This window comes from Hyperolius riggenbachi, chromosome 10 (genome assembly GCF_040937935.1).
Source record: "Hyperolius riggenbachi isolate aHypRig1 chromosome 10, aHypRig1.pri, whole genome shotgun sequence".
Lineage (NCBI taxonomy): Eukaryota > Metazoa > Chordata > Amphibia > Anura > Hyperoliidae > Hyperolius > Hyperolius riggenbachi.
This window is the reverse complement of record NC_090655.1, coordinates 29,721,370-29,748,878: the sequence shown is the minus strand read 5'-3', so window position 1 is coordinate 29,748,878 and position 27,509 is coordinate 29,721,370. Positions and strand designations below refer to the sequence as shown.

Genomic DNA, 27,509 nt, shown 5'->3' with positions numbered 1-27,509 from the left:
CAAATGGCAAAAGGTAATAACTAGAGTTTGGAATCTGGCACAGTAACTTAGCCAATATGTGCTGTCTGATTCAATCCACGGAAAAGTTGTGGCTCTACCAATTCTGAAATTCTTATTTACTGTGGTATGAGCAGTTTACATCATACAGAGGATGATGTTCTGTGCCAGTGGCCTTTATTCAGTGGCCTCCACCTGGCACAACACAATGGCCTCAACTGGACCATCTGCCATCAAGCACCCATTATGTAGGCATTAGCCACATCTGCAGGACCCAACAGGCACATAAACAACAGAACAGACAGTTTGTATTATTGATATTTAGCTTGTTGTGGTGAAAAATTGTTGATCTCTTATCAGTAGGTCTCCATCATCTTCACTGTCACTCCTATCAACTCCATCAGTACCTCTTAAAGCAGAAATAGCCCCAAGACAGGAAACCAAACTAGTAGCAGGAAACACTGAGACGGTAAGAGATTGAATATACACATTCACCTGCAGGTATTCTGACACACAGCACTGACTATATCCAGCAGACACTTGCCAAACTCATACATCTCTAGAGGTAAGTCATTTCTCCCCTCTGTCATTTTTTCAGCATTTGAGACTCATGTGTAAAAGGAGTGGACTTAGGGTAGTTCCACCTCCATGAATTTTTCTGACTAAGCTGATATTCTAAGCCCAGGGCAGTATCTAATTTGCAAGTGGACTTGAAAAATTAGACTTGATTTGATTTGGCTCTTTGGTTCATCATAGGCAATTCCCCTTTTCTCTCGAGTTTTCTCCTAGGAGATAATTTTTAATCTTCTATTTAAAATAACTTTTCAGTACTGAAAAAGTTCCAAAAAGTTGGTGAAAAAGTACTGTCAAAATTTTTGGGAGTATTGTCTTGCTTGCTGGTGGCATTTTATTGACAATTTTGAAAATATCACCGAGGAGAAAACTCTGGAGAAAAAGTTAATTGCATATGGGCCTTTGTATTAATATCTTGAACCTTTTAGTAGTCCTTGGAGTATTCTGCAATAACCCATTCTTAAAATAAAAATACGAATAGGGCTCACTGAAAATGGACAAATACTTTTCCCACTAACAAAGGGCTGAAGGGGTGATGGATGTTAGGGGACCCGTAACCCATGGAATGGGGCTTCAGCAGGCTAGTGAATTAACATATATACATATAAGCAAAGAACATTTAAAAAGATAAGATTTTTTCAGATTTTCTTTTCATGAACACAGGTGATATTCGAAAAATTAGAATATTGTGCAAAAGTCCATTTATTTCAGTAATTTAACTTAAAGTGAATCTGAAGTGAAAATAATCTTATGATCTAATGATTTGTATGTGTAGTACTGCTAAGAAATAAAACATTATTAGCACAGATATGAGTCTCATATTGTTTCTAGTACATTAAGAGTTAAGAAACTTCACTTGTTATCAGGGGCGTTCCTAGGGTCCTTGGAGATCGGGGGCACCTGTGGGCACTAGGTGGGGGTATATGCGGCGTATATGAGGCCCCCAACAAATCACAAGGCCCCCAACAAGACAAATTCAGCAATCTTGAGGCCCCCAACAAATCATGAGGCCCCCAACAAATCATGAGGCCCCCAACAAGACAAATTCAGCAATCATGAGGCCCCCAACAAGACAAATTGAGCAGTCATGAGACACATAACTAGACAGCATTACACATAAATAGGCAGAATGCCCCCTTAATAGGTAGACACCTCTCACCTGGCTTCTGAATTCTCCTGTACTGGCTGCTGTGCCTGCCAATACTGTTTTTGGCTGGATTGGGGATAATGTGTGGGCTGAAAGGCCTGGCAGTGATGCTGTGGCCTGGCTGGCAGTGATGCTGTGGCCGGGTTGGCTGGCGGTGATGCTGTGACCTAGCTGGCGGTAATGATGGGCTGTGCTTGGATGGTTGATGTAAACGCTGGCCTGACTGGTGGTGATGCTGTGGCCTTTTTGACAGTGATTCTAGGCTGGTTGGCTGGTGGTGATGCTGGGCTGGCTGGCCTGGATAGTTTAGGTAGTGACAGGTGCCCCCTAGTTAAGGTAGCGCCAGGAGTCCCCCAGTTTAGGTAGGGACAGAAGCCCCCCAGGTTAGGTAGTGAGTGACAGGCGCCCCCCAGGTTAGATAGTGAGTGACAGGCGCCCCCCAGGTTAGGTAGTGAGTGACAGGCGCCCCCCTAGGTTAGGTAGTGAGTGACAGGGACCCCCCAGGTTAGGTAGTGAGTGACAGGTGCCCCCCAGGTTAGGTAGTGAGTGACAGGGACCTCCCGTTAGGTAGTGAGTGACAGGGACCCCCAGGTTAGGTAGTGAGTGACAGGCGCCCCCCAGGTTAGGTAGTGACAGGTGCCCCTCACTCACCTCCCAGCAGCAGCAGCCCAGCGTCAGACCTCAGTATCAGCCGGCGACCCGACCAGTTAGAGCGGGCGCACGGATGCACCACGCTCTATATGCGGAAGTGATGTCACTTCCGCATATCAGTGCAGTGTCCGTTAGGTCCTAGCGCCCGCACTAGTGGTCGTCGGCTGATCGGGGTCTGATGCTGGCAATGGCGGCTAGAGGGGGGGGGGTTGGGCAGCGGTGGCCGGGGGAGACAGCGGGGCACCCTAGTAAATAGATTGGGGGCACCCTTGGACATGTTGGGGGCACAGGCCCCCCTAAAATAGGGCTAGCGACGCCCATGCTTGTTATCTATGCAAAAGAGCTTCTTTGAGCTCTTTTATAAAGTAGTGGACAGCACTGTCTTTCGAAGCTCTTATCTCAACTGTCTCTCATTGTTTCTTCTTTGTTTATGTTTTTTTCTGCAGAGAAAAGTTCAAAGTGGCTTAGCCTGCTCTGTGAAATCATTTAACCACTTAAGCCCGAAGGATTGAAATTTTTTTACATCCGAGCAACTTTCACCTCCCATTCATTTGCCAATAACTTTATCACTACTCATCACAATGAATTGATCTATATCTTGTTTTTTCCGCCACTAATTAGGCTTTCTGTGAGTGGTACATTTTGCTAAGAGCCACTTTACTGTAAATGCATTTTAACAGGAAGAATAAGAAAAACGGAAAAAATTCATTATTTCTCAGTTTTCAGCCATTATAGTTTTAAAATAATACATGCCTCCATAATTAAAACTCACGTATTGTATTTGCCCATATGTCCCGGGTATTACACCATTAAAATTATGTCCCTATCACAATGTATGGCTACAATATTTTATTTGGAAATAAAGGTGCATTTTTTCAATTTGCGTCCATCACTATTTAGAAGCCCATAATTTATTAAATCATATTGATATACTCCTTTGACATGCATATTTAAAAAGTTCACACCCTTAGGTAACTATTTATGTTTTTTTTTTTTTTTTATTATTGTAATTTTTTTTTTTTAATTTAAATTTGTATACGGGTATTTTTTGGTGTGGGAGGTAAACAGGGAATTGTAAATGTTTGTAAATGTATTTTATTCAATGTTAAGTGTTTTTGGTGTAGTTAGCTATTTGGCCACAAGATGGCCACAATCAAAAAGTCCTGGGAGCGATCGATCTCGCTCCCAGGCAGAAGAAAGGAGACCAGAGCTCAGAAAAGCCGCAGTGTCTGAAGAGACGCTGTCGGCTTTTCTCCGGGGGGGTCCAATCAGCGAAAGCGATTTATAATCCCTTTCACTGATCGGTGGGCTAGCGGCCAGCAGAGGGGGCGCGCACAGGGGGGGCCCGCGGGAGCGTGCGCGACCCGCGGGAGTGCGCGCAGCCTAACTGGACGAAAATTTTCGTCCAGTTAGGCTTAAAGGGACTCCGAGCTCTACTTAAAAAGTAAAATAGTACTCACCAGGGGCTTTCTTTAGTCCAGCGCTGGTCGGGAGGTCCCACGACGGCGTCCTGGCTCCTCTCCTAGGCCCCGCTCCGGAACGGCTGACCGGCCGCAGCCCGGGTGACACTCGGCTGAGTGTCGGGCTCCTTTTTCCGCGTATGACACGGCTGACGTCACACGCCGGCCGCCTCGCGTCATCACGGCGGCCGGCGCCGGAGTCCCTTTAAGTGGTTAAAATGCTGAGTGTATTGTGGAAACTGCAATTATTAGAGAAAGATGCAATGTTATAAAAAAGCTATATACCTGAAAATAAAAATATGACACTATTTTCTTTGCTACTAATGTTTTATTAATTATCCGTATTACACAACCAGTTAATTATATCATGAGTTTCTTTTTCGCTTCAGTGTCACTTTAAAAGGTGAAACTAATATATGAAATAGGAACCCTTTGCAGGTGTTGTAGATTAATTAGCTGATTAGAGTTTTACACTCTGAGCCTAGAATATCAAACATTTTCACAATATTCTAATGGTCTGAGATTTTGATTTTGGTGTTCCCTGTAAGCCACAATCATCAAAATGATACCACTAACATTATAAATGTGAACGTTTGGATGGATGTTTGTTACTCAATCACGCAGCAATGGCTGAACGGATTTGAATGCAATTTGGCACACACATAGTACATTACCTGGAATAACATATAGGATACGTTTTATCCCCATAATCAAAAAGTGGGCGGAGACAAATACAAATTTCACTTGGAAAATGTAAACTGCAGCCATTCTTACACTGTTTATGGCAGGGTTCTTAAGCTTTGCACAGTTGGTCACTAGGGGACTGGGATTACTATTCAGACAAGTGGGTGGAGCCTACAAAAGCCAATCAAAATTCACCTATTGATTTTCAAGGGGAATATTTAATTGCTGCCATTCTTGCACTGTTAATGGCACAAGCCTCAAACCTGGTACAGTTGGTCATTGGGTGACTGGGGTTCAAATTCCAAAAAGGGGGTGGAGTCACAGCCAATCAGATTTGTTTCCTTTCAATGCTAATTATTGATGCCAAAGACCGCAAAAAGCTCACAAACTAGGTCATTGAGTAATTGTGTGTTAGGGTTAGAAAAAGTGGGCGGAGCCAACAACAGCCACATACATACCTGGGCAACGCCAGGCCATCAGCTAGCAACAAATAAAGGCTTGAATTATTTTGCTTTGCATGTAATGAGTCTATTTCATATATTAAGTTCACCTTTTAAGTGGCACGGTGGCGTAGTGGTTAGCGCTCTTGCCTTGCAGCGCTGGGTCCCCAGTTTGAATCCCAGGCAGGTCAACATCTGCAAGGTGTTTCTATGTTCTCTCCCTGTGTTCTTGTGGGTTTCCTCCCACATGCCAAAAACATACAGATAAGTTAGTTGGCTTTCCCCTAGACTATGATACATACACTACACGATAGACATAGGACTATGGTAGGGATTAGATTGTGAGCTCCTCTGAGGGACGGTTAGTGACAAGACAATATACTCTGTACAGCTCTGCGTAATATGTTGGCGCTATATAAATAAATAAAATAAATTACTTAAATGTATGGAGTTTTGCAGAATATTTTATATATATATATATATATATATATATATATATATATATATATATGTATATATATATATATATATATATATATGTATATATATATATATATATATATATATATATATATATATATATATATATATATATATAAATTTTTAAAGTTTCACCTGTATGCTATGGCGAGAACCAGAACTCTGGCAACTTTAAGATCTGGCCAGCCAATATTCCAAGTGGCCGGCTACTGTGGCCAATATACAAAAATACTGTGTTACACTTATGCTGGGTACACACGTTGCAATTTCCCGTGCGATTCGCGGGATTGATTCGATCGATTCGATTATTTCCAACATGTTCGATCGGGTTTCGATGGATACAGCCGTCGATTTTGCATATTAAGTATGCAAAATCGACGGCTGTATCCATCGAAACCCGATCGAACATGTTGGAAATAATTGAATCGATTGAATCGATCCCGCGAATCGCACTCGAAATTGCAACGTGTGTACCCAGCATTATACTTATGGATTTTGGCCAGCCAGAACATGAAATGACAGGACCTGGCCGGCCAAGTCCCACAGAAGGGCAAACAGCTCGAGTTTCAGTGTTGGCTTCAGCATTCACGAGGATTAGATTTACTTAACTAGGGCATCTTCCAGCCCCTAGCTGTCTATCAGGCTGTAGTTCCACTGCTCCCAGGGTGCCCCTGTCTTGCCCCCCCCCCCAAAGATCCACAGCCCCAGCAGTGGGCACTGGCTACTACTGCGCGTGCGTCCACACACCTCTTTCAATCAGGCTTCCATGGGTGGAAGCGTTCTGCACTTGTGCAGTTTAAATCTTTGTGAAATACACAAACGCAGATCAATCCTGGCTATAGGAGTGTCATCGAGAGGGGTGCAGATTCATCCGCCAGCTGTTGTTGAGGATTTTCAGAAGGGCCAGTGGCACCCTGGAGGGCAGCGGAACTGCAGTGAGGGACCTAATAGACTGCTAGGAGCTCGAAGAAGCCCTAGGTATTAGTACAGCTAATGTCCCCCTCCCCCACCTGGAATAGGTGCCAATTAACAGAGCAAATTTTTAGTGAATGATCTTTTTTTTAAATGAGATCATTTGGATGTAAAGAAAACATTGTATTTAAACAATGCACAGCATTTAGGAATCCAAGTTGGGAATGTATCTATGAAACAACTTGCCATGTCATTCAAACATGTCCTTAACCACTTCTGACTGAAGGGTTGTTTTTACCTTATGCATATAGGCAATTTTCGCATTTCAGCACTGCTTCCATTCATTCACCAATAACTTAATCACTTAAAGGGAAGGTTCAGGGACACCTTGCAAAAAATAAAAATCGATATCCACTTACCTGGGGCTTCCTCCAGCCCGTGGCAGGCAGGAGGTGCCCTCGCCGCTGCTCCAGAGGCTTCCGGTCGTCTTCGGTGGCCGACCCGACCTGGCCAGGCCGGCTGCCAGGTCGGGCTCTTCTGCGCTCCAAGGCCCGGCACTTCTGCGTCCCACGCCGGCGCGCTGACGTCATCGAACGTCCGCCGGGCTGTACTGCTATTGCAGCCAGGAACGCGAAGGATCACTCGCATTCCCAGACCTGTCAGGCCTGTCGCCGAGCGAGACTGCGTGGGCACAGGTCGGCAGCAGGGGGCTGGTAGAAGCCCCAGGTGAGTAAAACTCTTTTTTTGGGGGGCCTTAAGTGTCCCTTTAAGCTATTTGATGGTGATTGTTTTTTTAAGTAATTACTTCATTATCTGCGCGTTTTAAAAGGAAAAATAATAATTTTCATCCATTATAGAATTAAAATAAACAGTTCTATAGTAGACACATTTTATTTGGTTATTTATCTTGGTTATCATACCATTTAATGTATGTTCCTATAACAATGAATGGTGGCAATATTTTTTGGGGAAATAAAGTTGTATTTTTTCTGTTTTGTATTTTCTCATTGCTTTCTGATTGGATGTATATTTTTGCATCCAATTAATTGTTTAACAATTACTACATTACGCTCTTATTGGCCAATGCATGTTTTGTGACCTCCCACCCACTTCCCCAGATGCCTAATTGAATCATATTTCAGTATTGAACAGCTACTTTGTTCATCAAGTAATATTGGTGCAGACCGGTCCCTGGTATCTCTACCTTACATAGCCGTTTGTAGTCTTTTTGTCACCCCAGGCATGAAGTCATGTGTCAACCCCCACAAAAAAACAACAAAAAAAAAACAAACAAGCACGCACTAGAGAATATAAACCATGTGCCATATAGGGTGGATGCATAATAGATTGAGTCCCTGAGTTACAAACAACCAGTCAATCCTGTTGCACTTTGTTGTACACCCCCCCCCCCCCCGCACTCTCCCAGGTTAGTGTGTAAATGCAGAGTATAGCACAGCAGAAGCTGAGCTCTCACCTCTCCGCTGGAGTCCAGTGCTGTGCTTCTGCCTGTCTGCTTACTGCTCGCCCTAGTGCCCAGCATCTCCTACCACATGTAGCGTGATTACACAATGCATGAGGAGAGTGAGGTGCCAGCACTAGAGGGAGCTGGAGACAGACAGGATGGTCGCACTATCTGTCCCCCTCCTGGGGGAGCCCAGGAGAGGGACAGACAGTGGCAAAGGGTGACAGAAGGCAGCACAAAGGGGGGCAGAAGGAGGCACAGTGGGACAGAGGGATGCACATGGCCTGGAATGCCTTTGGTTAAAAACGGCCCTGCCGCCTTCAAGTCCCCCCCCATCTCCATGTGTCACATATCAGTTGAGTTTCAAAAAGATTTATCTGTGTTCTCTACTTTTCTTCTTCTACTTCTTATGTTATGATGTATTTCTCCTAGCTTGACTGGGTAATGCCTTGTCCGATCCCCTTTCTTCCTTGCCACATCGGTATACAGAGGCACCAGAGTAGAGTAAAACGTTTTAAAAAAACGCTTAAAAGGAGAGGGGGATGTTAAGGTGGACTCACCTCCCTCTTACAAAAAAAGAAAACTCACTTGAGTCTCAATAAAACAGTATTGTCAAATAATTTATTCAACTCCACAAATGCAACGCGTTTTGCGGGCGTGTCAACAGACAGAGGCGCTCAAACCTATTGCTTGACCCACTGAGTTGTGCTCCCATTTTTGCCTGAGGAAGCGGGGTCACGCCCGCGAAACGCGTTGCATTTGTGGAGTTGAATAAATTATTTCTGTTTTATTGAGACTCAAGTGAGTTTTCTTTTTTTTGTAAGAGGGAGGTGAGTCCACGTTAACATCCCCCTCTCCTTTTAAGCGTTTTTTAAAACGTTTTACTCTACTCTGGCGCCTCTGTATACTGAGTTTTTGCTGATCTTCTAGTCCACCCTGGGTGGAAGGGTGCATCCCCATCTACTATCTACAGAGAGCGACTTCTTAACCTGAGTGGGGTCAGGTCCTAATGCTCCCCACCTGCATTTAAAGTGGTTGCCCATGGGTAACCCGTGTTTGTGAGTATATACATAAAATTGTATTGAACTCTTCATTTTACCTGACAATACTGCACCATATTGGGCTCTCGATTCTCTTCTTGTTTTTAAGCACAGCTTACTTGCCACATGCTGACTTTTATTCAATTCACTTTTTCCCCTACGTTTTCTCCTAAGTTATATTTTTTCGCACCTTCTCAATAAAATTCCTTTTAAGCCATCAAGAAAATACTCTGGTTATTTTAACTAGAGTATCTCCCTGGAGAACATTTAGGAGGACAAGTAAACTGAATAAGGGCCACTGGCTTTATCCCACAGCAAGCAGAATTTTACACACCAGTCTCTAAATCAAATCGGCCAAAAAACTTACTTACATTAGATTGTAAGTCCCTCTGAGGTGTATTGCGCTGCGCAATATAAATAATAATTTTAGAGAGAATACTGCGAACAAGTAAAAAATAAATATTTTTCAAAAAAACTTTTTGAGAAAAGAGTTGAAAGTTTTTGAGTAAATTGATTTTAAAGTTACAATAGGAAAATATTTTTTTTTAAATGCAGTTCAATGACTGATAATGTACCTTTTCCAACGATATTGAAGATGCTCATATATCCTTGGCAAAAGCAGAGAATTTGCTGCCAGCATTTCCTGTTGGTTAGCACACTGACCAATGTGTATTGACCAACAGGAAACCACAGTCCAAGTTTCAGCGCTTTTGCCAAAGACCACTGTACACAGCCGCAATACTGCAGTATGGGGATCAAATGTAAACTTTACTACTGTCTACATAAAACAATAACATAGCTCCTCAACTCCCAATCCTTTTTAGTTTCAAAACTTTTTCTTACTTATTCTGCATAGTGAAAATGGCAACAATAGTGCAACAATTGTCCCCAAGCAGGGGGCTGAAAGGACAACTGAAGTTAGAAGAATATGAAGGCTGCTATATTGTTTTTCTTTTTAAACAGTATCAGTCACCTGGCAGTCCCGCTGATCTGTTTGGCTGCAGTAGTGTCTGAATCACACCAGAAACAAGCATGCACCTAATCTTTTCAGATCTGACAATAATGGCAGAAACACCTGATCTGCTGCATGCTTGTTCAGGGTCTATGGATAAAAGATTTTCCATGCTGTCAGATAGATTAAATCAATCGAAATCGATCGACATTTGCTGCAAATCGATCGATAGATTTGAGAGAATCGATTTTCGATCGATCGATGGCTGAAATCGACCAGTGCATGGGCCCCTTTAGGGGTAGAGGATCAGCAGGATAGCCAGGTAACTTGTATTGCTTAAAAGGAAATAAATATGGCAGCCTCCATATCCCTCTCACTTCAGTTGTCCTTTAAGTCATATCAGAGTTCATTATCCACGAAGAGGGGTTATTGCACTTATTGAGCAGGAAAAAAGTTAGAAAGAACAGCAAATAACATAACATAACTGTCATGAGTTGCGGACCCCATTCAATAACAAATCTACATTCAAGCTGTAATGGAACACCATGAAATCAAGGTACAGGTAGGATAAGCCCAGAATGCATCAGAAAAATACAAGAGAAGGCAAGCTTACATTGTCAGCCTGGTCAACCCAAGGGGTCCACGTTTTGGTGAACTGGGGCATACAATCTTCTACAGTAGCCTCCATTTGTTCATATATCATGAGACGATGAATACGTGCCACATCTGGCGAAAGGTCGAGTGTGGAAGACTTCCACTTGGAGGCTAGGTACAGTAAAAGTGTGCTGAGTTGACTAGGTTTTAGACTAAGAGTTGTGTGGCATGTCACACAGAATTTGTCTTATTCCCCAGAAGTAATATTTAAGGGTCAATAGGAAGCAATTTGTCAATAACAGTGGAGATCAGTTTGCTGACTTGAGCCCATAGCTGGGATACCACTTGGCAATCTTAGCTACGGTGACCATACGTCCCGCTTTACCCGGGACAGGTCCCGCCTTCGGGGGGCGCTGTCCCAGGCTGCATGAGGTCCCTAGAAACGTCCCGCTTTTAGCAGCGGGACGTCCCGGCCTCGGGACTCTGGCCACCATATCTGTATGAACTGGCTGCGGCGTCTATAGATGCCGTGCCAGTTCATTTCCCCGCTCCAGCCTGCATAGTCTCCGGCAGGCGAGCAGGGCTACGGGAAGATGGCTGCCAAAGCCCTGTACTGGAGACAATTTGTGTCTCCAGTAGAGGGCTTCGGGCGCCATCTTGCCGTAGCCCTGCTCTGCCAGTCAGCGCGGGAGACTGCAGGAGGAGTAAGATGGTCCCGGGAGCAGCACGCCAGAGGCCGGTCAGGAGTGAGAGGGGACTTCTGTCAGGTGAGTAAATGCTTTTTTTTTTCCAGGTGAAATGCTGCCCAAATTGCGTTTATTTTGTGCTGACATGTTTCTCACATTGCGTTTATTTTGTGCTGACATGTTTCTCACTTTGCGTTTATTTTGTGCTGACATGTTGCTCACATTGCGTTTATTTTGTGCTGACATGTTTCTCACATTGCGTTTATTTTATGCTGAAATGTTGCTCACATTGCATTTTTTTTGTGCTGACATGTTGCTCACATTGCGTTTATTTTGTGCTGACATGTTGCTCACATTGCGTTTATTTTGTGCTGACATGTTGCTCACATTGCATTTATTTTGTGCTGAAATGTTGCTCACATTGCGTTTATTTTGTGCTAACAAGTTGCTCACATTGCGTTTATTTTGTGCTGACATGTTGCTCACATTGCGCTTATTTTGTGCTGAAATGTTGCCCACATTGCGTTTACTCTGTGCTGACATGTTGCCCACATTGCGTTTATTTTGTGCTGAAATGTTGCCAACATTGCGTTTATTTTCTGCTGAAATGTTGCTCACATTGCGTTTATTTTGTGCTGAAATGTTGCTCACATTGCGTTTACTTTGTGCTGAAATGTTGCCCACATTGCGTTTACTTTGTGCTGACATGTTGCCCACATTGCGTTTATTTTGTGCTGAAATGTTTCCAACATTGCGTTTATTTTCTGCTGAAATGTTGCTCACATTGCATTTATTTTGTGCTGACATGTTGCTCACATTGCGTTTATTTTGTGCTGACATGTTGCTCACATTGCGTTTATTTTGTGCTGAAATGTAGCTCACATTGTGTTTATTTTGTGCTGAAATGTTGCTCACATTGTGTTTATTTTGTGCTGAAATGTTGCTCACATTGCGTTTATTTTCTGATGACATGTTGCACACATTGTGTTTATTTTGTGCTGACATGTTGCCCAATGCGTTTATTTTCTGCTGACATGTTGCCCACATTGCGTTTATTTTCTGCTGACATGTTGCTCACATTGCGTTTATTTTGTGCTGACATGTTGCTCACATTGCGTTTATTTTGTGCTGAAATGTTGCTCACATTGTGTTTATTTTGTGCTGAAATGTTGCTCACATTGCGTTTATTTTCTCCTGACATGTTGCACACATTGGCCTCGATTCATAAAGCACTACCTCATGCGGTAATGCTGAAAACAGCAGACTTTCCCGACCACTTAGCAAAGTGTCAATTCATAAAGGCTGTTACCGCATGAGAAGCTGACATTACCAACCAGGGAGATAAATTACCGACTTGGCTGTAGTTACCGCCAACACATGTCAGTAAATTGTCAGCAAATGTCAATTCATAAAGCCTGCAACAAGTGGTAAGCCTGGCAATAGTTACCGACACCTCTAGTGAGGCGTTAACAAGTTACCGACAGCTCTGACAGCTCTGATGAATGCAAAGTGCAGAGAGCCGAAGTCTGTTTGAGTCATCTGTGGAGAAAGCCAGAGAGCCGTCTGTGTGAGTCATTTGAGCAGGCAGGGAAAGACTGTGTGACTCATCTGTCTGAGTCATCAGTGGAGAGAGCCAGAGAGCCGTCTGTGTGAGTCATTTGAGCAGGCAGGGAAAGACTGTGACTCATCTGTCTGAGTCATCAGTGGAGAGAGCCGTCTGTGTGAGTCATTTGAGCAGGCAGGGAAAGACTGTGTGACTCATCTGTCTGAGTCATCAGTGGAGAGAGCCAGAGAGCCTCTATGTGAGTCATTTCTGCAGGGCAAAGAGAGAATCGAGACACTGCTCTACTCTACCGCTCAATGGGCTGCGGTAATTTACCGACCTCCAAGGGCAGCTGGGGAAATCTTTATGAATTAGCACACAGACTGGGAAAATACCGAGTGCGGTATTTTCTCGACAAGATTTTTTTATCGCACTGCTTTTTATGAATCGAGGCCATTGCGTTTATTTTGTGCTGACATGTTGCCCAATGCATTTATTTTCTGCTGACATGTTGCACACATTGCGTTTATTTTGTGCTGACATGTTGCCCATTACGTTTATTTTCTGCTGACATGTTGCTCACATTGCGTTTATTTTCTGGTGTATGGGGTAACTGTTGCTGCATTTATTATTTAATGGTCATAGTTGGCTATGTTTCCATGATGCGAATCCTCCATGGCGTAAACACTGCTTTCTTATGCCTCGCTGTTACATCATTATGCTAGCTTCACTCATACAATGTCATGGCCACGCCCATTTTTAGTGCCGCAGCCCCCCAATTTTCGGCGTGGCGCGCAGCCCCCCATGTTTCGGCGCGGAGCCCTGCATGCACTGCAGCCCGCATTTTTCGGCACGGAGCGCTGCGCCGAAAAATGCCCCCCATTTTCCGGCTGCACCAAACCCCCCCCCCCCCCTCCCGTCCCGTCCCAGGTTGAACCACCAAAAATCTGGTCACTCTATCTTAGCACATATGAAAAAAGGAACCTCTGGCCCCACATACCCTGTAACACTGATCCAAACTGTGGGGATAAATGTTGGACACTTTGACTGGGGTCAAGTGTGCTCAATGGTGGATCATGAGATTTGTTTCAAATAGAAAGTAATCAGTGTTGGACTAGGAGGTGGGAAAGCTGAAGATATCCACTTGCTGGCCAAGCAGCGGTAATTATGTGTTGCTGATCATCACAGTGAAGACTTGCTGTAGGTTTCTGTTGGGATTGGTAACACAGGGTTTCTGCTGTTTGGCCAGGAGGTGGAATTCTTCAGCTTTACCACCTCCCAGTCCGACACTGGAAGTAATAGTAGCTGCCCTTCATAAGGGTCTCAAAGCAATGGCCCCATTTAGCTGCAGGGCTGATCTGCACCTCCATTAGATGGTGGAGATTACTACCCCATGCATGTATGGGTCGTTAGGGTGATAACCAGGCACCCTGGAGAAAAACAAAAAAACACAGAGACGGGAGCCCCGCTGGTGTAGTATGTTAAAATAATGTGAAATGGAGCGGGTGAATAATGGTACTCACAAAGGAAGGTTGCAGGTGGGCAACAAACCACTGTAGGCAGGTGGAGATGCACAAACCCGACTCCATTCGGGTGTCCAGTACACTGGACTCGGTCGTTCTCTTGGTAGAAAAGGAGACTAGATGGCTATGAGGTGCCCCGAGGAAGGGTGTATAACACAAAGGGGTAGGGGTGGGGAAAGAAGCGCCCAGAAGATATATCTTTATACAGGTATACAGGTACTCTGTCCCAGAGGCGCGGAGCATTGCACCAGACCTGTATGAGTTTATGCTCCATTTTTATTGCCTGATGAAGCAGGAGATGCCTGCGAAACGCGTTGCACTTTCTGGAGTATACTAATAAATGCTTGTTGTTTTGAATATATACAACAGTCTTTTGTGTCTGCTTGGAGGAGGTAAGTCCACCTCTGCCTCCTCTTATTTTAACATTTTTAGAAAATATTATTTTGGCATCTCTGTCTGCATATATAGTTCAGGGGTCCAACCTTGGTGGAGCGGTGTTGACCCTTATTTCCTATCAACAGAGAGAGACTTCTTTATCCTGAGTGGGGACGGGTCTAATCTCCCCACCTGCTGATATAGTGGTTACCTGGATGGTAACCCTTGTTTGTGAGTATATCTACATATCCATTCTCCCAGTACATACACTATATTGGGCTCTCGGTGTCTCTATCTGTATACTTTCAGTACTGGCAGCATGCAGACGTGCTTCAGGGAAGCGCAATAAGAAAACTTTATAGAAAATGTCCTTTTGATAAAAGCAGGAATGTTTTTTAGGAAGAGGTGAGTACAATTACATTACTGAATCAATGTGTTTCAGGAAGGTCAACCAAACATTCTAAGGGCTGTTCTCTGATGACATGTTAAGATGGTGTGCAGGGGCGTAACTAGAAATCACTGGGCCCTCCTGCGAAAATTACAGATAGCCAGGTATAGGTGCCCGCAGTATAGCCAAGAATAGGTGCCCATCCCCAGTATAGCCAGGTATAGATGCCACCAGTATAGCCAGGTATAGGTGCCCTCAGTATAGCTAGGTATAGGCGCCCATCCCCAGTATAGCCAGGTATAGGTGCCCTCAGTATAGCTAGGTTTAGGTGCCCATCCCCAGTATAGCCAGGTATAGGTGCCCTCCAGGGCCGGCCCGCCCATGAGGCGGGGTGAGGCGGGTTCCTCAGGCGGCAGGAAGTGGAGGGGCTGCACCAGGCATAACGAGGAAGTGACTGCGCCTGGTTCTTGCCGCCTTCTAGTCTGACTGGAGTCTGGAGAGGAGAGCGAGTGCTCGTTTACCGCTGCCCGGCCCGCCTGATTGGCTGCTTCCTCAATTTTCTAATTTCCGTGGGGCGGCTGCGGGTGACAGGTTAACCTGTCACCCTTCTCCACAGGCTGTCAGGTAAGCCGCGCGCAACTGTCTGTCCGCAGCCGGCCGCCCTGCTTGCCGCTCTGCTCTGTGTGCGAGTGTGATGTGAGCGGCTGCGTCAGGTGGAGGCGGCTGCGTTTGCCTGGCTACGAGGAGGCCGGCACCCGGAGGGCTGAGGAGGAGATTGGAGGCATGCAATGTGTAGTGAAGCTACTGCTTCCCTCCCTGGACTCGAGCAAGCCTGCCTGCACCTGGCAGCTAGCCAGTATTACTAGGCACTGTAGGCAGACCCTCGCCCTAGAGTCCCAGGTAGTTTAGCTTCCAACTTGCAGGCGGGTGTGAGAGCGAGCGCATCTATCAGCAGCCCCCGCTGTCAATCAACTGACGTCACGGCAACACAGTACTGGCCAAGAGCATGTAGTGAATGGGGAGGTCTCGCGGTGCCGCTGGGGCTGATGGTTGCATGAAAGCCTCAGTGCACAGGCGCCAAGGAGAACGAGACCCCCCATCCTTAATTATCTACTGCACACATCCCTGGCTCCAGCTTTCAGTGTCTGTACTCTGCACCTTCAGACTTGAATGTAAGTGAAAAACTTACAGTTAGACAGACATGATGCTGCAGCAGATGATTTCTGTGTGTCACTGACTGTAAAATCAAATGTTAAATGACAACTGCTGGTGGTGATGTTTACTGAGGAGATGGGCTGCTGTGCAAGTGCTGCATATTCCGGTAGGTGGATGCAGGAAGACGATAGACAGTGCAGGTGAAACAGGTAGGAGGAAGGGGTTGATTGATTTCAGTTAGTTGGAGGGGAATACTTATTAAGTATCAAAGGGGTTGTAATTGTCACAAGATCTTTATGGGTAATGTTAGGTTTGTGAAAAGAGGAAGGTTATGTTAGGCGTTAGTGTGGGGAACGAACTGCTGAGCATCATATTCTAATCTACATGATGGGGGTACAGTGTGGGCATGGTTACGGCATTGTCTACTTATGTCTCTGGTGGGAATTTTGTAATGAGAAAGTGAGGTTTATTTGGGGGATTATATTAGGTTGTATTGTTCACACAAACTGGTTGTACCATTCTGTTGTATGCGGAGCTTACACCTGACTCAAGGCAAAGCTACCTAAGGTGAGCAAAGACTGGTGTTGATGCTGGATATACATACCTCTGTGCATTCCTCTCCGTTTTCAATCTCAGCCCTAATATCACTTTCTGGTTGTGGGTGAAAGAGCAATGGATAATGCACAGAGGTATGTGGATCCATGTATACAGCTCCACAGATCTTTTCCTTGGGTCAGGTATGCTTTAAAGTGAACCTTAAGTCACCTAAAAAAAATGAGTTTTACTCACCTGGGGCTTCCCTCAGCCCCCTGCAGCTGATCGGTGCCCCCGCCGTGTCTCTCTGATCCTCCCGTCCTGGCCGCAATAGCAGCATAGGGGGCGATATTGTTGCTGGGAACGCGAAGAATCACTCGCATTCCCAGCCTGTCGGGTCCTGACGGCGAAACCAGAAGTCGTCGCCGGCGGGGACGGGAGGATCAGAGAGACACGGCGAGGGCACTGATCAGCTGCAAAGGGCTGAGGGGCAACAGGTGAGTAAAACTCATTTTTTTTTTTAGGTGACTTAAATGCCTCTTTAAGGAAAGGGATTATTTCACTAAATTAATTAGCGAGTGAGCAGGCATCGCTCTTTGCATGAGTCTCGTAAAACAAATATCCCCTTATCATCATGGATCCTCTCCACACCCAACCAACACACTGTCTCAGCAAACCAACTCGGTCCCACTCCCTGGATTATACATGATGATTCATTTAAATCCTCTAACAGTCCACATCTACTTTTAAGATGAGGGCTAAAGCCAGGTACACACTTTCAATTATGATTGGCCAATCACTGACCAATTTTACCACCTGCATCATGTAGTATGAGGCTGGGGAGCAGATATTGCACACTATGAGCAGATTATGTAGGTATCCCTTATACTACATGAAGGAAGGTGGTAAAATTGGTCAATGATTGGCCAATCGTAATTGAAAGTGTGTATCAGGACTAATTCCGCTAAGAAAGACCAGAGGGAGAACAATCAGATGGAGACAGACAGGGATATGGGGGGGGGGGGGGGGGGGTTACCGGCTGGGGGAGTGGGGGTATCGGGGGGGGGGGGGGGGGGGGCGCCTTCACGATCTTTGCCTCAGGCAGCAGAAAGTCCAGGACCGGCCCTGGTGCCCTCAGTATAGCTAGGTTTAGGTGCCCCCAGTAAAGAGAGGTATACAGTATGTGCCCTCAATAGAGATGGCCCGAACGGTTCGACCGTAAACTTATTCGCGCGAACTTCGGTGGTGAACCGCGAACTTTATGCAAGTTCGACCCGCCCCCTATATTACATCATTAGGGTCATCTTTGACCCTCTACATCACAGTCAGCAGGCACAGGGTAGCCAATCAGGCTACACTCCCTCCTGCCCCACCCCCCTTTTAAAACGCAGGCAGCGTCAGCCATTTCACTCACTCGTGTGGCTACAGTAAGTGGAGAAGGGAGAGAACCTTGCTGCTGACAGGGAAGCTTAGTTAGGCTCTTGTGTTAGGCTTGTTAGCTTGCTCCTTCTTGCTGATCTTATTGCTAAAAAGCACTCCTCATCCTCAACAGCTCTTTTGAGTGCTAATGTTGTTCTTGTGATCTATTTTTTTTTTGTGTGTGTCCCACAGACACTTGTGCTGCATATACAGCCTTGGTAATTCCTACTGTGCCACTGCCAGGCCCAGCACATTCAGTGACTACCTGTGTGTGTGACAGGCAGCTGCACATTTGTAATACCCATCACTGCATACCCACCTGTTGTTGTTCAGTGCACCTACCTACGTGACCGCACACAGTGTCACTGCACCTGTTCAGGGTACCTGTGTGTGTGTGTGTGTGACAGGTGCACATTTGTAATACCAATCACTGCATACCCACATGTTGTTGTTCAGTGCACCCACCTACCTACCTACGTGACCGCACACAGTGTTATATACCACCAGTCACTGCACCTGTTCACGGTACCTGTGTGTGTGACAGCTGCAAATTTGTAATACCAGTCATTGCTTAAAGTGAACCTCCAGACTAAAAATCGACTCAGCAGCACTGAAAAGGCTTGGTGTTTCTTTAACAGTTTCACAGCATCAGAACTTTGTTTCTCTTATCCAAGCCTCATTTTTAGCTGCACAGAAGAAAACTGCCCAGGCTTTTTTCCCCTGATGCTGTGCAAAGCATGATGGGATTTCTGATGTTGTTGCTCTCGTTCTGCTGTTTTGGTGCAATTTTTTTTTTTTACATTTTGAATTTGACATTTGAAGCCTAGTGTGTGCAGCTGGGAGGGGTTATCAGGACACAGGACAGTTGGAACTGTGTTTCATGCTCCCTGTCACCTCCTTTAAACCAAAAAGATAGCTGCCCCCATGACAAAGATGGCAGCCCCCATGAAATCACAAACATTTGCCTGTTCTTTTAAAACAGGGTGGGTAAAAAATTATATTACCTATCTATTCTAATTAACACAACGAATGTAACTTAATGACAGTATGTTTGTTTGGGCTGAAGTTCCCCTATAATTGTTCACAGTACCTGTGTGACCGCACGCTGTGTAATATACCAGTCCATGCATACCTGTTAACTGCACCTGTGTGACAGCTGCACATTGTATTGTAATACCAGGCACTGCATACCTTTCATTGCACCTGTGTGACTGCACATTGTATTAGTCAAGTCAGTGCATACCTTTCACTTCATCCCCCCCCCCCCCCAATATGGACATAACAGGTAGAGGCAGAGGCAGGGGCAGACCCAGAGGCAGGACACCCGGCAGGTCTGTTCAAGGTCGTGCTGACATTATTTTGTGTGGCCCTGTACCAAAGTACAGTGCTCAGAAGAAGGCACGTCCCATCAACTCCCAAGATTGTCAGGACGTGGTTGACTATTTAACACAGAACACCTCATCTTCCGCAGCCACCAGCACTACTACAAGCACCACATCCGCTGCATTTGACACTTTGCAGGAGTTATTTGGTGGGGAATTAACTGATTCACAGCCATTATTGTTACAACCAAATGAAGGCGCTAAGCAAGTTACACTACCTCATATGTCTGAGTTAGGCGACACTGTGGACGTCACGTGTGAGGAGGAGGATGAAGAAGTACCTGCTGTTGGTGCAGTTTATGAGGTGTCTGAGGCAAGCGAAGCTGGGGAGGATGATTATGATGATTATGATGATACGGATGCCACTTGGGATCCTAACAGACAAGATGACCAAGGGGACAGTTCAGAGGGGGAGTCAGAGAGGAGTAGGAGGAGACAGGTTGCTGAAAGAAGCAGGGGGAGCTCTTCTTCAGGAACAGCTGGTGGCAGTGTCTGGCACCATGTATCGCCACCTATGGACAGCCAGCCAACATGCCCTTCAACGTCAGCTGCTGATGCCACCATAGTGCCATCACCCCTGGGGGGCTCAGTGGTTTGGACATTTTTTTGTAGTGTCTGCCTTAGATCAGAGCAACTTATGAAAAAAACAAATGAGACCGAGAGCCCGATATGGTGTTGTATGTCAGGATAATTGGAAACAAAAGTAGTCAATAATTGATATACTCACAAAATTGGGTTACCACACAGGCAACCACTGAAACGGCAGGTGGGGAGAACTATAACCTGACCCCACTCAGGTATTAAAATGTCGCTCTCTGTAGACAAGAAAAAAAGATGGGGATGCACCCCTCCACCCAGGGTGGACTCAATCAATGCAGATAGAGGCGCTCTAACTTGGACATGACCTGCTAATGTTTTTCTCTGTTTTTATTGCCTGATGAAGCGGGAGCTTTGCCCGTGAAACGCGTTAACTTACCTGGAGAATCCCTAATAAATAATACGGTTGTTTGTCAACGGCTCATTGGCTGGACTCTGCTTAAGGGAGGTGAATCCACCCACATCCCTCCTTTTTTAAACGGTTTTAAAAGAATTCTTTTATACTTACTGGCGCCTCTGCTGTTTGACGATTGCATTAGATCAGAGCAATGCCATCTGTTCTCTCTGCTGCCAAAAATTGAGCTGTGGAAAGGCCAACAGCCACGTAGGGACAACTGCCTTACGAAGGCACATTGTAAGGCTTGGTGGTGTATTCTCCACAGTCAGCATGCAACGCATGAGCTGGCGTGGAGGAGGTACACACACTAGCACCAGGAAACAGGCTATCCCTAGTATAGTGGAGGGGAGGACTGACTCCAATAGGAGATTGTGGCGCACAGAGCCGGTGCAGATCTGACAGCCACAAACAATGCTTTCGTTATAACGTCTCAGCGCAAAGTAGCGCTGAGCGCACAAACCAGAACTGAGGAGATCAGGACAGGTAGACAGAATGAACGCTTGCTAGCTAGCGGCTACTTAGCGACAGCAAGCGTCCAAAACCAGACAGACTGGAATGAGGCAGCCAATGCGCTGCGGCGATGGCGTGCCTCACAAAGACAGGACAGGACAGTTAGGAAATAGCAGGATCGAGATAGATGAACGTAACACAGATAAATATACAATAAGTATGTTTTCCTAGCGTATTACAATTACAGCTATCAATGAAACTATTTGTAACGTCTGACTAACATATGTATATATCGGCAATGAACCGATATATGACATAAGCAGGAACGCTGACTAGGAATGGAGTCATACAGGGAACAGGACTCAGAAGGATTCGCTATCTCTTCGCAGAGATGAACGCAATCCACAAACGGTAACAGAACAGGATTCAGAAGGATTCGTTATCTCTTCGCAGAGATGAACGCAATCCACAAACAGTAACAGAACAGGATTCAGAAGGATTCGTTATCTCTTCGCAGAGATGAACGCAATCCACAAACAGAACCAGGAGCAGGGTAACTACCTCAGCACGGGTGGTCACGGTACGCGCAACCTACCAAAACGTGCTGGAAAGCTGACTAACTGCACACAGGATATAAACAGTTCGTGTACGTATACATCAGCGACACTGATGTATCAACGTAACACAAATACAAGGAAAATAATAAACGTGCTGGTATGCATATATATTGGCAATGAACCAATATATGATGCAAAGACCAGCAAAGTATCTTTATAACAAGAAACACGATTGGGGGCTAAAGCGACAGCAAGACTGGCTTACACTGAAGCTATGAAAACCCAAGGAAACCCTGCAGGAAGCAGATCTTTATACTGAGGTCATCCAATGGGAGCAGACATGCAGATTCCCACACAGGTGAATGATAATCAGTCACAAGCTGACAGCAGGGAAAGACAGACAAAGCTATGCAGCTTGCATGGAAATAGATCAGAACTGCCTGAGCTGCAGCACTACTACTTCCAGCAATAGCTGCTGCAGCAGCGATCATTACACACATGGAGAAAAGGCACAAACTGCAATGGGAAGCGCACCAGAGGAAAAGCAGCACACAAAAGCAAAGCCACCCTCCTTCTCCTCTTCCTCCTTCAGGTGCATCATCTTCAGCCGCTTTATCCCTTGCACCTTCACAATCACAGCTACCCTCCTCCACTCCGCCTCTCACCTTGAGCGGTTCCTGCTCCTCTGCCTACAGCAGCAGCCAGGTGTCCGTGAGGGAAATCTTTGAGCGGAAGAGGCCATTGTCTGCCAGTCACCCCCTTGCCCGGCGTCTGACAGCTGGCTTGGCGGAACTGTTAGCTCGCCAGCTGTTACCATACCAGCTGGTGGACTCTGAGGCCTTCTGAAAATTTGTGGCCATTGGGACACCGCAGTGGAAGACACCAGGCTGCAATTATTTCTCAAAAAAGGTGATACCCAAACTGTACCATGAAGTTGAAATGCAAGTGGTGTCATCTCTATAGCAAGGAAAAGCCGGCACCATCTATTATCAATCTTCTGCTCTTTTATTGCATAAGGAAATCCCAGCAAATAAGGCAACGTTTCAAGGTTACACACCTCTTTGTCAAGCTTGCTGGAAGTCAAATAGCTTGCTGGAAGTCAAGTGGTGTCATCTCTGGCACACAGCGTTTGGTCAAGGGTCCATCTGACCACGGATACCTGGTCTGCCAAGCACGGTCAGTGCAGGTACATTACTTACACAGCCCATTGGGTCAACCTGGTGACCGCTGGCAAGCAGGGAGTACGTGGCTGTGCAGCGGACCTAGTGACAACTCCACGGCTTGCAAGCAGGCATGCTGCCACCTCCTCTCCTCCTGCTACATCCTCTTTGCTGTCGTCGTCCTCCTCCTCCTTGGCTGAGTGGCAGTTCCACTCTACTGGTGCTGCGATCTCCTCTCCAGCTACACAGCCCCAGCTCCCCAGGGCCTATGCTGCATGCCAGGTATGACGGTGTCACGCCATCTTAGACATGTATTGCCTTAAAGTGGAGAGTCACACTGGAGCAGCTCTCCTGGCTGCTCTGAAAAAACAGGTGGATCAGTGGCTGAGGAAAGGTGGGGGGGAAAGGCTGCGAATCCCTAAACACATGTTGCAATTGAATGGTTAATCGCACAGGCATACACCGCCTCTGCCAGACTGAAAAATGCATGCCCTGCATCCAAGACAAGTGCTAACATTTATTAAACTAGGAGGTACTTTAGCTTCCAATATGGTTTGCATGCAAAGTATATTATTCTAGACACTTGCACCACGGTGAGGCAGACCTCCGGGCAAGTGACCTAACCTAAATTTAAAACCTCGGGAGCAGCTAAGCAAGAAAAATGTGTAACTTACATTTGGTAGAACAGCGAGGAGAACGCCAGCGCATACCACTAAGCCTGCATCTGAAATGACCACCAGCTCAGTGTGCAGCACCTATATAGACTCTCTGCACACTTCGCATTCAATTCAGATGCAAATCATATGCAAATCTGCTACTACTTATCATGCAAACAGGAAACTCAGGAGGAGGGGCTGGGAGCAGCTAACCTGACAGTTACATAGTTACAAAGTTAAGGAAAGGTGGGGGGGAAAGGCTGCGCATCCCTAAACACATGTTGCAATTGAATGGTTAATCGCACAGGCATACACCGCCTCTGCCAGACTGAAAAATGCATGCCCTGCATCCAAGACAAGTGCTAACATTTATTAAACTAGGAGGTACTTTAGCTTCCAATATGGTTTGCATGCAAAGTATACTATACTAGACACTTGCGCCACGGTGAGGCAGACCTCCGGGAAAGTGACCTAACCTAAATTTAAAACCTCGGGAGCAGCTAAGCAAGAAAAATGTGTAACTTACATTTGGTAGAACAGCGAGGAGAACGCCAGCGCATACCACTAAGGCTGCATCTGAAATGACCACCAGCTCAGTGTGCAGCACCTATATAGACTCTCTGCACACTTCGCATTCAATTCAGATGTGGTAGTGGTATGCGCTGGCGTTCTCCTCGCTGTTCTACCAAATGTAAGTTACACATTTTTCTTGCTTAGCTGCTCCCGAGGTTTTAAATTTAGGTTAGGTCACTTGCCCGGAGGTCTGGACTCTGCGCAAGTGTCTAGTATAATATACTTGGGGCTTGATTCACAAAGCGGTGCTAACCAGGGTGCTAAGTAGGTTAGCACCGAATGATCTGATTCAGAAATTCGGTGCTAACCTACTTAGCACCCTGGTTAGCACGTCTAAAGACTTTAGTTGTGCTAAGTAGGTTAGCACCGCTTTGTGAATCAAGCCCTTTGCATGCAAACCATATTGGAAGCTAAAGTACCTCCTAGTTTAATAAATGTTAGCACTTGTCTTGGATGCAGGGCATGCATTTTTCAGTCTGGCAGAGGCGGTGTATGCCTGTGCGATTAACCATTCAATTGCAACATGTGTTTAGGGATGCGCAGCCTTTCCTCCCCCCACCTTTCCTTAACTTTGTAACTATGTAACTGTCAGGTTAGCTGCTCCCAGCCCCTCCTCCTGAGTTTCCTGTTTGCATGATAAGTAGTAGCAGATTTGCATATGATTTGCATCTGAATTAAATGCGAAGTGTGCAGAGAGTCTATATAGGTGCTGCACACTGAGCTGGTGGTCATTTCAGATGCAGCCTTAGTGGTATGCGCTGGCATTCTCCTCGCTGTTCTACCAAATGTAAGTTACACATTTTTCTTGCTTAGCTGCTCCCTAGGTTTTAAATTTAGGTTAGGTCACTTGCCCGGAGGTCTGCCTCACCGTGGCGCAAGTGTCTAGTATAATATACTTTGCATGCAAACCATATTGGAAGCTAAAGTACCTCCTAGTTTAATAAATGTTAGCACTTGTCTTGGATGCAGGGCATGCATTTTTCAGTCTGGCAGAGGCGGTGTATGCCTGTGCGATTAACCATTCAATTGCAACATGTGTTTAGGGATGCGCAGCCTTTCCCCCCACCTTTCCTTAACTTTGTAACTATGTAACTGTCAGGTTAGCTGCTCCCAGCCCCTCCTCCTGAGTTTCCTGTTTGCATGATAAGTAGTAGCAGATTTGCATATGATTTGCATCTGAATTGAATGTGAAGTGTGCAGAGAGTCTATATAGGTGCTGCACACTGAGCTGGTGGTCATTTCAGATGCAGCCTTAGTGGTATGCGCTGGCGTTCTCCTCGCGGATCAGTGGCTGACCCCGCACCAACTGGAGATCGGCAACGTGGTGTGTGACAACAGCAGCAATCTCATTTCGGCTTTGAATTTGGGAAAGTTGACACAGTACCCTACATAGCACATGTGCTGAATCTCATAATTCAGAGATTTGTGTTTAAGTACCCAGGCTTACAGGACGTCCTGAAGGAGTCCAGGATGGTGTGTAGACACTCATGCGAAATGCCTGCAGGCTCATGTGGCCGTTTGAGGAGGTGACAAACCTTGTAAGTCGCAGTGAAGGAGCCATCAGCGACTTGATCCCATTTGCTTTTCTCCTGGAGCGTGCCGTTCGTAGAGTGGTGGGTCAAGCTGTGGAGGAGCATGAACAGGAGGAAGAGTTGTGGGATCAATTCTCATCAGAACCAGATGTTTCCTCAACCCCTGCGGCAGCACAGAGGGGGGAGGAGGAGGAGGAAGAGTCGTGTGGGGAAGAGGAGTCAGATGATGAGGAAGGTGTTGTTTTGGAGGAGGAGAAGGAGGCGGAAGAACAACCGCAGCAGGCATCGCAGGGGGCTTGTGCTGCTCAACTTTACTGTGGTATTGTTCGTGGCTGGGGGGAGGAGGAGAACTTAGCTGACATCCCTGAGGAAGAGCAAGAGGAGATGGATAGTATGTCTGCATCCAACTTTGTACAGATGGCGTCTTTCATGCTGTCCAGCCTGTTGAGGGACCCCCGTATAAAAAACTCAAGGGGAATGATCTGTACTGGGTGGCCACGCTACTAAACCCTCGGTATAAGCACAAAGTGGAGGAGAGGTTTCCAAATCACTAGAAGGCAGAAAGGATGCAGCACTTGCAGAACAAGCTGGCAACTGTGTCATACACCTGATCCCCACCTACAAGAGGTGCCTAGAATCTGCTAAACCGACTCTTAAATCTGCCAAAGTATGGTCTGACGAGGCCAAGCTCCAACTCCAAGCCTGTTTCGACTGCACCGTCTGGGAGTCCTTGGAAGCACCTAGCATAGACGATTGGGCAGACAATGTTGCCTCATACATCAGCTTCTGTGAAGACTCATGCGTACCAACCAAATCCTTCAAGGTCTACCCGAACAACAAGCCGTGGTTCACCAACAAGCTACGGCTTCTGCGGAGGCAAAAAGAGATCGCACACAAGACAGGCAATCAGGAGGACTACAGGAAGGCGAGGAATGACCTAAATCGAGAACTGAGGGCTGCCAAAAGGGCCTATGCTGAGAGGATGGAACAAAACCTGCGCTCAAATGACACTCGAGCTGTGTGGAAGGGGCTTAGGGCAGCCACCAACTACAAGCCTCCCCCCCAACATGCACCTCCCAGTCCGGAGCTAGCCGAAGAACTCAGCAAGTTCTACTGCAGGTTTGAGAGTCAGGAAGAACCGAGGGTACACCTGGAATCGCCAAATCCCACCCCTCGCCCCACAGAGAACATCAGGAGCCCACCTCCTTTTCCAGTGGCGAGTGAGGCTGATGTCCTGCAACTCCTGTCAAGATTAAGCACCAGGGAAGCCCCGGGACCGGACGGCGTGTCTCCAGCCTGCCTGAAAACCTGCTCCAGGCAACTCGCTCCCATCCTCTCCGCCATCTTCACCAAATCACCCAGCTGCTTCAAGAGGTCGACCATCATACCTGTCCCGAAGAAACAGGGAGTCCCTGACCTGAACAACTTCAGGCCGGTAGCCCTTACGTCCATCATAATGAAAACACTGGAGCGAGTAGTCCTATCCACCCTCAAGATCTCCACCTTGCCCCTTCTAGACCCCCATCAGTTCGCGTACAGGGCGAACAGGTCCACTGACGACGCTATTAACATCTGCCTGGAGTCCATTTATGACCACCTTGACAGACCAGGCACGTATGCCAGAATTCTACTCCTGGACTTTAGCTCGGCATTTAACACTATTTGTCCGCGCATCCTACAGGAAGAACTAGCCACACTTGGTGTGCACCCAAGCCTGCGCCTCTGGATCACAGACTTTCTCACCAACAGGTCCCAAACTGTCAGGCTGGGTGGCATCCACTCACAATCCATGACCACGAATACAGGTGCCCCTCAGGGCTGTGTCTTGTCTCCACTGCTGTTCTCCCTCTATACGAACAACTGCAGATCCAACGCGGACTCAGTCAAGGTTATCAAGTTCGCCGACGACACCACCATTGTCGGTCTCATCACCAAGGACAACATCCAGGAGTACAGTCAGCAGGTGGAAAGAATCTCCCAATGGTGCAAGGAGAACAAGCTAGTGCTGAACACTACAAAAACTGTCGAGCTAATAGTTGACTTCAGGAAGTCCGCGCCCACCCCACCACCAATTCACATTGATGGTACGGAAGTGGCCAGAGTGCCTTGTGCCCGTCTCCTGGGCACTACCATCTCCAGTGACCTCAGCTGGAGGCCTAACATCACCGCCATCCAAAGGAAAGCCCAGCA

The 27,509-nt window shown here is 46.4% G+C and overlaps 1 protein-coding gene across 2 annotated transcripts in view; it reads left to right on the top strand.

Moving 5' to 3' along the window:
• Nucleotides 1–472: 472 nt before the first annotated feature.
• Nucleotides 473–27,509, top strand: part of LOC137533826 (C-X-C chemokine receptor type 6-like) — a 47,746-nt gene continuing 20,709 nt past the window's right edge. For both annotated transcript variants that reach the window (XR_011024224.1, XM_068255078.1), the window contains exon 1: nt 473–562. The gene's annotated coding sequence lies outside the window, so the exon portion shown is untranslated. The remainder of the gene's footprint in view (nt 563–27,509) is intronic.